The 12013-nt window shown below is 39.8% G+C and overlaps 1 protein-coding gene across 1 annotated transcript in view; it reads right to left on the bottom strand.

Moving 5' to 3' along the window:
* Positions 1–12013, bottom strand: part of mnat1 (MNAT1 component of CDK activating kinase) — a 50286-nt gene that overhangs the window by 37126 nt on the left and 1147 nt on the right. The gene's annotated exons all lie outside the window — the stretch shown is intronic.

Below are 12013 nucleotides of genomic sequence, written 5' to 3'. Positions count from 1 at the left end.
TTTTTGGAATATAGGGGGGAAGCACGAGTTCCCGGAGAAAACCCACGCAAGCACGAGGAGAACGAGTAGTTTCTTATGATTTACAATTTATGCATTTTTGTTGACAAAAAAAGAACAAAATATTGATATTTTTTATTTATTTTTCTACAATGCGAATTTAAACTGATGATTTTTATGGTCCTATTTTGTTTGATTCATTAAATATTCAACAAAATAACCAACAGATTAATAAATTATTAAAAGAGTCATTTTTGTATCCAGTGTTAATATTTCCTTTCAACCCTTAGTAAACCCTTGGATGTCTCCCATTTGAAGTGTCTTTAAAGCAAGGGTCTCCAACGTGGTGCACGTGGGCACCCAGTATCTCCCTGAGAACACCCGAGCAGCCCGAAGACAGGTTCTGAAGATAGCTCATTTTTGATTGGTCATTGTGATTTTGCAGGAAATTTGATTTCTAACTGGCATGTTTTAGTGGCTGACTGAGCTTGTTTTACTGAATTTTTAAAAATTACAAACTGGTAACAACGTAGTAATAACATGATACATTGTCGTTTTAAAAATGCTTGTCAAACAGGTAGCCTTTGGTGACAATAACATAATGTAGCTCTCAGCTTCAAATTGGTTGGTGACCCCTGCCTTAAAGAGTCCCCAAGTCAGGTTTTTCACTTCATCAGCAGGATTCAAAAGTTCCAGATAGATAAATAAATAAAGTGATTGCAGAAAGTGCAGCGTCAAGGCGTTTGATGTTTAGGCATCGACTGAGATGTGGGTCAAACAGGCATAACCTGCTAAGTGCAACGCCAAGCTTGAGTGCAGCCTCCGGAGATAATATACATGGAGCGTTACAGCAGCAAATGTGTCGGTTTGGCCAGGCACTGAGCAGCAAACAAGACCTGAAAGCAGCGGACAAGAACATCTGCGTTGGTCCAGGGGAGCACATGTAGCCCTGCGGCCTAAGCGCACACATGGACAGGCAGATGTTCACCGTGGCCCGAGGCTAACGGAGATGTATAGGCCTTGGCCATATGGAGGTAGATGGAGGGCTGTGGCTTGTTTCCACAGGCCCACAAAGAGCCCATTCATCAAGACGAATGAACGAGCGGGGCGTAGCTTGCCCCCTGCCCCATAAACGGACCACACAACTGCCCCTCCAAAAGGGGCGAGCAAAGAGGTAAATATCTAACGCACAAAAAGTGGGAAGGAGGAGATTCTCTTCTGCTTTTTTCACGCCTAATCAAAGGCAGAAATCGCCATATTGAAGGGCTCCCAGATATCTTTTTGAAACTTGCCGTCTCGTGTCCCAAGGCTGTTGTCACTTAGTGAGGGTGGCGGAGTGGCTCCTCCCTCCCTCACCTGTCCTGCACACAGCTGCAGGCTTCCCTATCTCCCCATCTGCAGCTGTCAGCAGGTCACAGGAGGTGGTGGGAAAGCAGGCTCAAGAAGCGTCCGGCCACACTAGAGCCCTCCGAACCAGCGAGTGGCATTTATTTATTTTCCTATGACAACATGATTCAAATATTACTCGGAAAAAACATTCTGATAACCCATTGATCTACAGACTACATTTCAAACACCGCTGCTTGCAATACGATTCTTTTTTTCTGAGAGGTGAATGGTCGCAAAGGTGTCTGCAGCAACTTCGGACGCACACAGGGCCCTAACCGCAGAAATCACCAGCTCCGGTAACAGTCAGGGCCCCCTATCGACACGGCTTAGAACTGGTGCGTACTAAGGAATCAGTTTAATTACAAAGCATCACAATTTCTGCCAAGTGCTCTGAATTTCAAAGTAAAAAATTCAATGAAGCGAGGTTGAATGGCGGGAGAAACTATGACTCCCTTCGGTTTTCAACTTCCTTGTCATCTGATTAGTGACGCGCATGACTGGAGACAAGAGATTCCCACTGTCCCTCTGGAGTGAGATCGTGATCTTGGCAGAATCAGCCACGACTTGTGTAGTACAAAAAACACATTGTGCAGCGATTAAGACACTCGTTTGAGGACTCTGTCCATACCTGTCAATCTCAATAAACTAGAGCAACAGTTAATATGAATTAAGTTGGCATTAACATAAACGCAGGAGTGCGAGAAAAACATTCTCAAACCTCAAATGTACTGTACAGACCATAATTTAGAAACCAGTACAATCAAAACAGCCTGTACACTTGCTGTGCCATGAGACTGAACTTAAACTCTCCTATGGGCAGATAGGAGACCAAATATTTCTACTGGTACATAAAAAAGTCATTATACATGCAGATATTATTTACCATATCAGAAAGGGGTACACGACAATTATCAGGCTGACAGTTATCGGACTTATCACAGCCTGATATTACGTCACGGTTTTTGGCATGATAGGAAAAAATATACTCTATAGTTATTCAACTGCTCCCACACAGAAATATTCAACCTGCCGATACTACAGTAATCCTTATATACCAGGCATCTATGTATAAAGATTTTTGTCACACTCCTGCATATATGTTGATGACAATTTATTACTAATATTGACTGCAGCGCTAGTTGATTGAGATAGAATGATGCAGCATTACAGACATTTTCCTGCTGGTTTTCTAAAATTGCAAGAAATTAGTTAAATTGTACGGCTGTTTGGGTGTGCGTCTTAAAATCCAGTGAGGCTTGTCCAAAAACAATGTTGAGTTCCTTCCTTAATTTGTGCATGCAGCTTTTAATTGGGTGCGCTCTGTAGTCCGTAAATTACAGTAATTATATTTTAAAGCAATGCTTAACAACCTAACACTTTTTCCTCTTGAGTACACACCTGTGTTTAGCTTTATCACAATAAACTATATGCATTATTTTTGATGTATTGTTACTTCAATACAATGGTAAAGCCTTTTATAAAACAAGCTATTTTGGAGATTTTCACCAGGAAATAGGACGTCTTGTTCACAGAAACCTTGCATGTCCCAGGCAACGCAAATCTGGCATTCTGCGCTTGACTTGACGTTCAAAGACAGAAAAGTAGTCAGAACTTTCAAATACTCAAAGAAAAGCCTTTAATGTTTGCTTTTCTAGATAGAAGAACTTAAACATCAGGAACCTAAAAGTTTTTTTTTCAAATGAGCCTCAACTGATAAACACTAATTATCAAGAGCATACATAAAAAACAAAATCATAGTTTAGGGTCCCCACAGTTATACGACCAAAAATCACTGAGTCCTTTTTACAAAATGGGAAGGGGTGCTGGATGGAGCCCAAGAAAATACTGGGATTCGTGAAAATCTTTTTTTTGGGTTTGAAATTGGCCAAAAGACCAAAAAGGAAAGTAGATTTAGCTGACTATTTCTCATCTTATGTTCACCACGAAAACGACAGGAAAATATTTCTGAAGCACTGTCTAGTGAAGGTACAATAAAAGCTCAAGTCAGACCTAATTTGACCAAGTCCTTGAGTCACACCCTCCATTAAAAGATCAACACAGCAACCTCAGATACCCACAAGTTGGTGGGCGCCCAAGAGTAGGATTGCTTACACAGGAAACATGCCACTAGAGATGTTGAAAAATTAGACCTCAGGACATATTGGCAATGAAGCACTTTATGATGAATCATGCAGATCGTGTCACGGGATGAATAAATAAAGAGCCGTGTCTGATCGTTTGACATTTTTAAAGTCTGCCTCTGTGGGTCGAATTTGTAACAAGTTCCATGTAGTCATAGTGGAAATGCGACATACCTTCACTTTCACAAGTGCAGCAGGATAAAACAGGTCTTGACAATGCGACCAATTTATCTGCAAGTGTGCAAACCTTTTAAGGTTTCTTAGTTTGCTCATGCTGAGGTTTTTTGGATTTATCCTTGCCATTGTAATGGTTTCGGATCAAGGGATGTTGTATTGGTGGTCTGTGGAGCCTTTTCAGAATTTTTGATGAAAGGCTATACAAATAAATATGACTTGACATTACTCAATTTGTCATGCATGAGAGTAAAATAAATTATCAGGCCACACAACTCAAGTGTATTAAGTCCCTCTGCAGTTTGTTTTGAAACATGAAAGTAGCAGTCTCCACTGTGTGTGACCAGATCCTGTTCTGTGGGACCAACTAAAAAGTATAGTCGCTATAATGCTACCAATGGAAAAAGTGCATATACATGTAAAGAAAACATAAACACATATTATATATGGATCGAGATTGAGTTGCAAAAGGTCTCGCGACAACAGTAAACAGCCGCAGACTTGATTTTCCCTCGTAGAAGAAGTAGTGCGCGGTGCATATATACTGGACTGTCTCAGAAAATTAGAATATTGTGATAAAGTTCTTTATTTTCTGTAATGCAATTAAAAAAACAAAAATGTCATACATTCTGGATTCATTACACATCAACTGAACTATTTCAAGCCTTTCGTTATTTTAATATTGCTGAGTTTGGCTTACAGCTTAAGAAAACTCAAAAATCCTTTTTCAAAATATTAGAATATCATGAAAAAGTATACAAGTAGGCTATTCAACTAATCACCTTAATCATCTAATTAACTCCAAACACCTTGCGAGGGTTTCCTGAGCCTTAAAAACACTCAGCTTGGTTCAGTAAACTAAATCACAAGTATGGGGAAGACTGCTGATCTGACTGCTGTCCAGAGGACCATCATTGATACTCTCCATCAGGAGGGTAAGACACAAAAAGAAATTTCTCAAAGAGCAGGCTGTTCACAGAGTGCAGTTTCAAAGCATATCCACAAAAAGTCTGTTGGAAGGGAAAAATGTGGCCGGAAACGCTGCACAACCAAGAGAGATGACCGCCGCCTTAACAAAATTGTGAAGAAGAGCCGCTTCAAGAATTTGGGGGAGCTTCAAAGACAGTGGGCTGAAGCTGGAGTCCAGGTATCAAAAGCCACAGTTCACAGACGTGTCCGGGAAATGGGCTACAATAGCCGTATTCCCATGGTCAAGCCACTTCTGAACTCAAGACGACGGAAGAAGCGTCTGACTTGGGCTATGGAGAAGAATCACTGGACAGTTGCAGAGTGGTTCAAAGTCCTCTTTTCAGACGAAAGCAAGTTTTGCATTTCATTTGGAAGTCAAGGCGCCAGAGTCTGGAGAAAGGCTGGAGAGGAGCAAAATCCAAGTTGCTTGAAATCCAGTGTGAAGTTCCCACAGTCAGCAATGGTTTGGGGAGCCATGTCAGCTGCTGGTGTTGGTCCACTGTGTTTCATCGAAGCATCCTGGGCATCAATAACACCTCAGCAATGCCACAGGCTGATTGCCCCCATGCCACGCCGGATTGATGCAGTAATCCGTGCAAAAGGATTCCCAACCAAGTACTGAGTGCATCAATGGACATTTTCAAATGTTTGATTTAGTTTTGCTGTTATAAAATTATTTTTTTACTAGGTATGAGGAAGTATTCTAAGCATATCCACAAAAAGTCTGTTGGAAGGGAAAAATGTGGCCGGAAACGCTGCACAACCAAGATGCAATTAAAAAAACAAAAATGTCATACATTCTGGATTCATTACACATCAACTGAACTATTTCAAGCCTTTTATTATTTGAATATTGCTGATTTTGGCTTACAGCTGAAAAAAACTCAAAAATCCTATCTCAAAATATTAGAATACTTCCTCAGACCAAGTAAAAAAATAATTTTATAACAGCAAAACTAAATCAAACATTTGAAAATGTCCATTGATGCACTCAGTACTTGGTTGGGAATCCTTTTGCACGGATTACTGCATCAATCCGGCGTGGCATGGAGGCAATCAGCCTGTGGCATTGCTGAGGTGTTATTGATGCCCAGGATGCTTCGATAGCGGCCTTCAGCTCATTTGCATTTGTAGGTCTGGTGTCTTTCATATTCTTCTTAACTATACCCCACAAATTCTCGATGGGGTTCAGGTCAGGGGAATTAGCAGGCCAATCAAGGACAGTGATGCCATGGTCAGTGCACCAGTTACTGGTGGTTTTGGCACTGTGGGCCCTCATCTCCATAGAGCTTTTCAGCAGATGGAAGCATGTAGTGCTCTAAAATCTCTTGGTACACAGTTGCATTTACTCTGGACTTGATGAAACACAGTGGACCAACACCAGCTGACATGGCTCCCCAAACCATTGCTGACTGTGGGAACTTCACACTGGATTTCAAGCAACTCGGATTTTGCTCCTCTCCAGCCTTTCTCCAGACTCTGGCGCCTTGACTTCCAAATGAAATGCAAAACTTGCTTTCGTCTGAAAAGAGGACTTTGGACCACTCTGCAACTGTCCAGTGCTTCTTCTCCAGAGCCCAAGTCTGACGCTTCTTCCGTTGTCTTGAGTTCAGAAGTGGCTTGACCATGGGAATACGGCTCTTGTAGCCCATTTCCCGGACACGTCTGTGAACTGTGGCTTTTGATACCTGGACTCCAGCTTCAGCCCACTGTCTTTGAAGCTCCCCCAAATTCTGGAAGCGGCTCTTCTTCACAATTTTGTTAAGGCTGCGGTCATCTCTCTTGGTTGTGCAGCGTTTCCGGCCACATTTTTCCCTTCCAACAGACTTTTTATGGATATGCTTTGGAACTGCACTCTGTGAACAGCCTGCTCTTTGAGAAATTTCTTTTTGTGTCTTACCCTCCATCAGGAGGGTATCAATGATGGTCATCTGGACAGCAGTCAGATCAGCAGTCTTCCCCATACTTGTGATTTAGTTTACTGAACCAAGCTGAGTGTTTTTAAGGCTCAGGAAACCTCGCAAGGTGTTTCGAGTTAATTAGATGATTCAGGTGATTAGTTGAATAGCCTACTTGTATACTTTTTCATGATATTCTAATATTTTGAGATAGGATTTTTGAGTTTTCTTAAGCTGTAAGCCAAATTCAGCAATATTAAAATAATAAAAGGCTTGAAATAGTTCAGTTGATGTGTAATGAATCCAGAATGTATGACATTTTTGTTTTTTAAATTGCATTACAGAAAATAAAGAACTTTATCACAATATTCTAATTTTCTGAGACAGTCCAGTATATATATACATACATAAGTGAAGAAAAGTATTTGAGCACCCTACTATTTTGCTTTTTCTATGCATTTGAACACCTGAGAAAATGATTGTTAATATTTGGTACAGGAGCCTTTGTTTGCCATAACAGAGGTCAAACATTCCCTGTAGTTTTTCACCATGTTTGCACACACTGCAGGAGGGGTCTTGGCCCGCTCTTCCACACAGATTTTCTCTAGATCAGTCAGGTTTCTGGGCTGTCGCTGAGAAACACGGAGTTTGAACTCCCTCTAAAGATTTTCGATCGGGTTCATGTCTGGAGACTGGCTGGGCCATGCTAGAACCTTGATATGCTTCTTACAGAGCCACTCCTTGGTTTTCCTGGCTGGGTGCCTAGGGTCATTCTCCTTTTGGAAGACCCAGTCACGACCCATCTTCAATGCTCTGACTGCGGGAAGGAGGTGGTTCCCTAAAATCTCACAATAGATGGCCCACTCATCCTCTCTTTAATGCAGTGCACCCGTCCTGTCCCATATGCAGAAAAACACCCCAAAACCATAATGCTACCATCCCAATTTTCAACAGTAGGGTTGGCATTTCTCAGATTGTACTCTTCATTCTTCTTTTTCCAAATTATGACCAAAAAGTTCTATTTTGGTCTCATCTGACCACAAAACTTTCTCCCATTACTCCTCTGTATTAACCAAATGGTCATATGCATACTTAAGACGGGCCTTGACATGTGCTGGTTTAAGCAGGGGAACCTTCCGTGCCATGAATGATTTCAAATCATGATTTCTTAGTGTATTACCTACAGTAACCTTGAAACTGGTGGTCTCAGCTCTTTTCAGGTCATTGGCCAACTCCTGTCGTGTAGTTCCGGGCTGATTCCTCACCTTTCTTAGAATCATTAAGACCCCACGAGGTGATATCTTGCATGGGGCTCCACTCCAATTGCGATTGACAGTCATGTTTAACTTCCTTTATGCAGCTGACAACCTCAAACAGGTGCATCTGATTCAGGATGATACATGGAGTGGAGGTGGACTTCTAATGGGCGGACTAACAGGTATTTCAGGGTCAGAATTCTAGATGATACACAGGTGTTCAAATACTTATTTGAGGCTGTATCACACAGATAAATTGTTAAAAAAATCATGCATCGTGATTTCTGGATTTTTTTTTTAGTTTCTCTCTCTCACAGTGGACATGCACCTACAATGAAAATTTCAGACCCCTCCGTGATTTCTAAGTGGGAGAAATAGCAAAATGGCAGGTTGTTCAAATAATTATTTTCTTCACTGTATGTAATTATATATATATATATATATATATATATACACACACACACACTGACATTTCATTTCCTAACCAATGTGTCAATCATCATTTGAATCGGTCACTGTTGGCTAAAGTTATTCAGAGGTAAAGGAAGGGGGTCTTATTTACAGGTACGTATAGACTAAAGCGGGGTAAAATAAAGCCTGCAATAGGCCGAAAAAGATGTGAATCACAAGTTAGGTTGGTCTACGGCCTAGAGAAATTAATTGTATTAGTCTTTATTTGCAAACGGGAATTATGGGGTTTAACAGGCAGCAAGCAACGTCCATCGATGCAGAGATGGTTTTTGGCTGATTTTTTTTATCGCGCAGAATTATCGCGTGTTTTGGAGTACGTATATACTTTACACGGTTGGATTCACTAGACTCACGAATGTAAGGAGACCATGGTTGCTTATTATCATCAAATGTGATGGCTTTTTGTTGACGTTCCTACTGTAGCACCTTATAGTCTGGTGCGCCTTACGTATGGAAAATATATGACAAGACCATTTTTGGGGTCTGCGCCTTATAATCCGGTGGACTTCATAGTGCAGAAGATACTGTACTAATAAATTCAATCTATTTAACCCAACAATTCGTGCAAAAATGTTTATAAATTTCAATCCTCTTTAAATGAAATGAAGGGGGTAAATAGTGAAATTCTCAAGGGTTTGTTTTGCAAAACAATGCGATCCTAATTGTATCCCAAGTATTAAAATGCATTCAAATTGGAAAATCATGCCATTGACTTCAAATGCAAAAAAAGCAAGATACAAACACATTTAGCTTTCAAAATTACATTTTTTTCCATAAATTTACTGACCAACAAACACATAAAATAACCAAATTCTGTATTTGTGAATACAAATTGAACCATGTAAAAGTAAATTGATTAAACCCACTAGTGTGTTTGTGCATTCTAAGAGTTAATAAAGTATATCTTTAGAAAGACAAATTAATATCGTATCCCTTCTTTTCTTTGTGAAATATGCTCCTGATCATCAAAATGGAAATTTACTATTGCTGTTTTTCAAAAGCCAGGACCCTAAAGATGATTATATCATTATAAAAATGAAAAAGAAATCCCATTATAATTCTAACAAGACAAAAAGGGAATGATAGCCCAATACGGCTTTGTTTTTAGTAAAAGGGAAAAGTAAATGTGGTTACAGTTTTAGGCTTATCCAACATCATGTGTTTTTAATGCATCAATTCAAAATGCATTCACAGAAATCACAAATCAGCTCAGTATCCGAAAGCTATGAAGCCATGTGACGTTAATGAGGATAAATCATAACTAGAGCTGCAACAACAAATTGATAAAATCGATTGAAATCGTTAATTAAAAGCGTTGGCAACGAATGATTTCATAGATTTGTTCCGTCGCGCATTTTATGCGTCACTCAGCATGTCGTGGAGCCATTTGCATTCATTTCTTGTTTCAAAAGCTCATATTGTTGTGAACAACAAAAATACTTATTTTTTGCACTCTTTAAAAGACTATCTTATACATTTGCAGGTGTAAACAACTGATTTGTATATATTTTGTTTATGGTTAAATTATTTAAAGAAAACTTGTAATTTTGATTTGTGTCACTGGGTTTTCAGATTTGCAATGATTTTTTGTTCCAAAAGCTCATGTCTCTTAAACAACAAAGAGGCCAAAGTATATATTTACAGGTGAATTGCATACATTTGTTTTAATGCTGTTTGCTATTTGAAAAACAGTGATTTTTTTTTGTTTTGAATAATATTACAGAAAATTCTGTTTTGGGCACTATTTTCTTATTTGTCCACAAAAAAAGAGGAGGAAGAGGAAATTAATGTGACTTTTTTTTTTTATCCGAGTCATCACTTAATCGAAAAAAATAATCGTCAGCCAAAGTAACGCACCGCTTTTGATCGGAACGGTAACGGCGGAAAAAATTATTAGTTAGACTACCATGTTACTGAAAAAAAAACAGCGCTGTTACGTAACGCCGTTATTTATAACTGCGTTATTTATAATTGCGTTATTCCCAACACTAGTCAAATCCCAAAGGACGTGGGCTTGGTGTCATCATACAAAAGGTAATAAATAAAAAATATCAGGCGCCCTCTGTGACAGGAAACAAAATGTGCTGTTGTGCAGTTTAATTTTAGACCCAGCACGTCAATGAAGCTTGATACAGTGTCGTGTTGCCCCGCGTTGCAATGCGGTACTTTGCATTGCGAGGGAGGGAAGTCAACTATGTCCACTGTGGAATGGCCACCAACGAGTGTGATGTTGACAGTTATTTCAATGGAGTACGTAAGAAGACGCCCGATGCAGTAGAGATCCGGACAACATACTGAAATGTCTTAAGTCAACTCAGGAACATCCACAGAAGCAAACTCACAATTGCAAAAAACATACAGTGGACAACATCCTGCCGCACTTGAATGTAAAAAAAGTTTGCAAAACAATTATACTAGCCCTCTTCAATACTTTACCTATTGCCTCATTCCGTGGGAGCTATACATTTACCATAAAATTCGGACCAGAAGCCGCGACTTTTTCCCCAAGCTTTCAACCCTGCGGCTTATGCAATGCTGCATCTAATTTATGCAATTTTTCTAACAGCCGCCAGGGGCACCCGAGCAGTAAAGGTAAGAGTGAGACACGTGGAATATACGATACAGGTTACCTATACAAGCCTTAAACATACTTATATAAACCTTAAACATACAAAATATGACACTGAAGAAAACTTGTGAACAAATTCAACTTACGAACGATTGTTCGTAAGTAGGGCAACGTCTGTATCACCATTCTTTGACATATTCAATTTTTAAAGTTGATGCAAAAAATGTGCCACAGGTCGCCATTCTTAAACACTTTTATCAGAACAGTTGAGCCAATTTCTGCCAGGTGAATCTGTGAATGGCGGGTCTGACTGAATATCAAGGTGACCTAGTGCGGAACAACCTAAACTGCTACATAGCAGAACCCTTTTTATTTTTTTGCAAGCGGTCATGCATATTATACTGATGCTGACCTGATGACAAAGCAAGGCCACTACCGGACAGGGCAGTCAATAATACAGTAAATAGTCGGGGTTGAAAATATGCTCTGGTCAGGCTGTTGCTTTAATTGCTTATGTGCCCCTTATAATTAAACAAACAGGCTGGTATGCCATTGACAAGGTTGAATGTAAAGTTCCACCCAAACAGGGTTAGTGCCAAAGTATAACGACGCTTTTCGAGCATATCAAACTAAGTCAACCAAAACACTACGCTGTCATGATTTCTTTGGGAGTTACTGCAAAGAAAAGTTGTAACAATATTGTTACGATGCACTATTTTTTTCCACTGCACTATTAATACAACTTAAGCCAAGCTCCAAGCACTACCTTGTAAACGTCTAGCCTATTTTTCCTGAAATTCTACTTCTTCATCTTAGTCTGTACTTTGCGATTGTCTGTGGTCTATGCAGCCCCTTGAAACTCCCTGTGATTAAGGGCTATACAAATAAACATGACTTGACTTATTTTTCTTTTTTAAGTATTTATACGTGTTTATCCTAAAGTGCCATTTCAAATCTTGATTCAAACAGTGTTCAAAAAGGAGGTAGGTGCCTTGCATGGCTGACTCCCTATTGGTGTGTGAGTGTGTGAATGGGTAAGTGTGAAGCACATTGTAAAGCGCTTTGGGAGGTCTTTATTGACTTTAAAAGCGCTATATAAATGCAGACCGTTTATCATTTCAACACGTTGTTATCAACGAATAAAGACTA

This window comes from Urocampus carinirostris, chromosome 15, assembly GCF_059441175.1.
Source record: "Urocampus carinirostris isolate Australia breed hairy pipefish chromosome 15, RoL_Ucar_1.0, whole genome shotgun sequence".
NCBI lineage: Eukaryota > Metazoa > Chordata > Actinopteri > Syngnathiformes > Syngnathidae > Urocampus > Urocampus carinirostris.
Note: the sequence above shows the minus strand (reverse complement) of the source record. Positions and strands in the feature narration are given on the sequence as shown.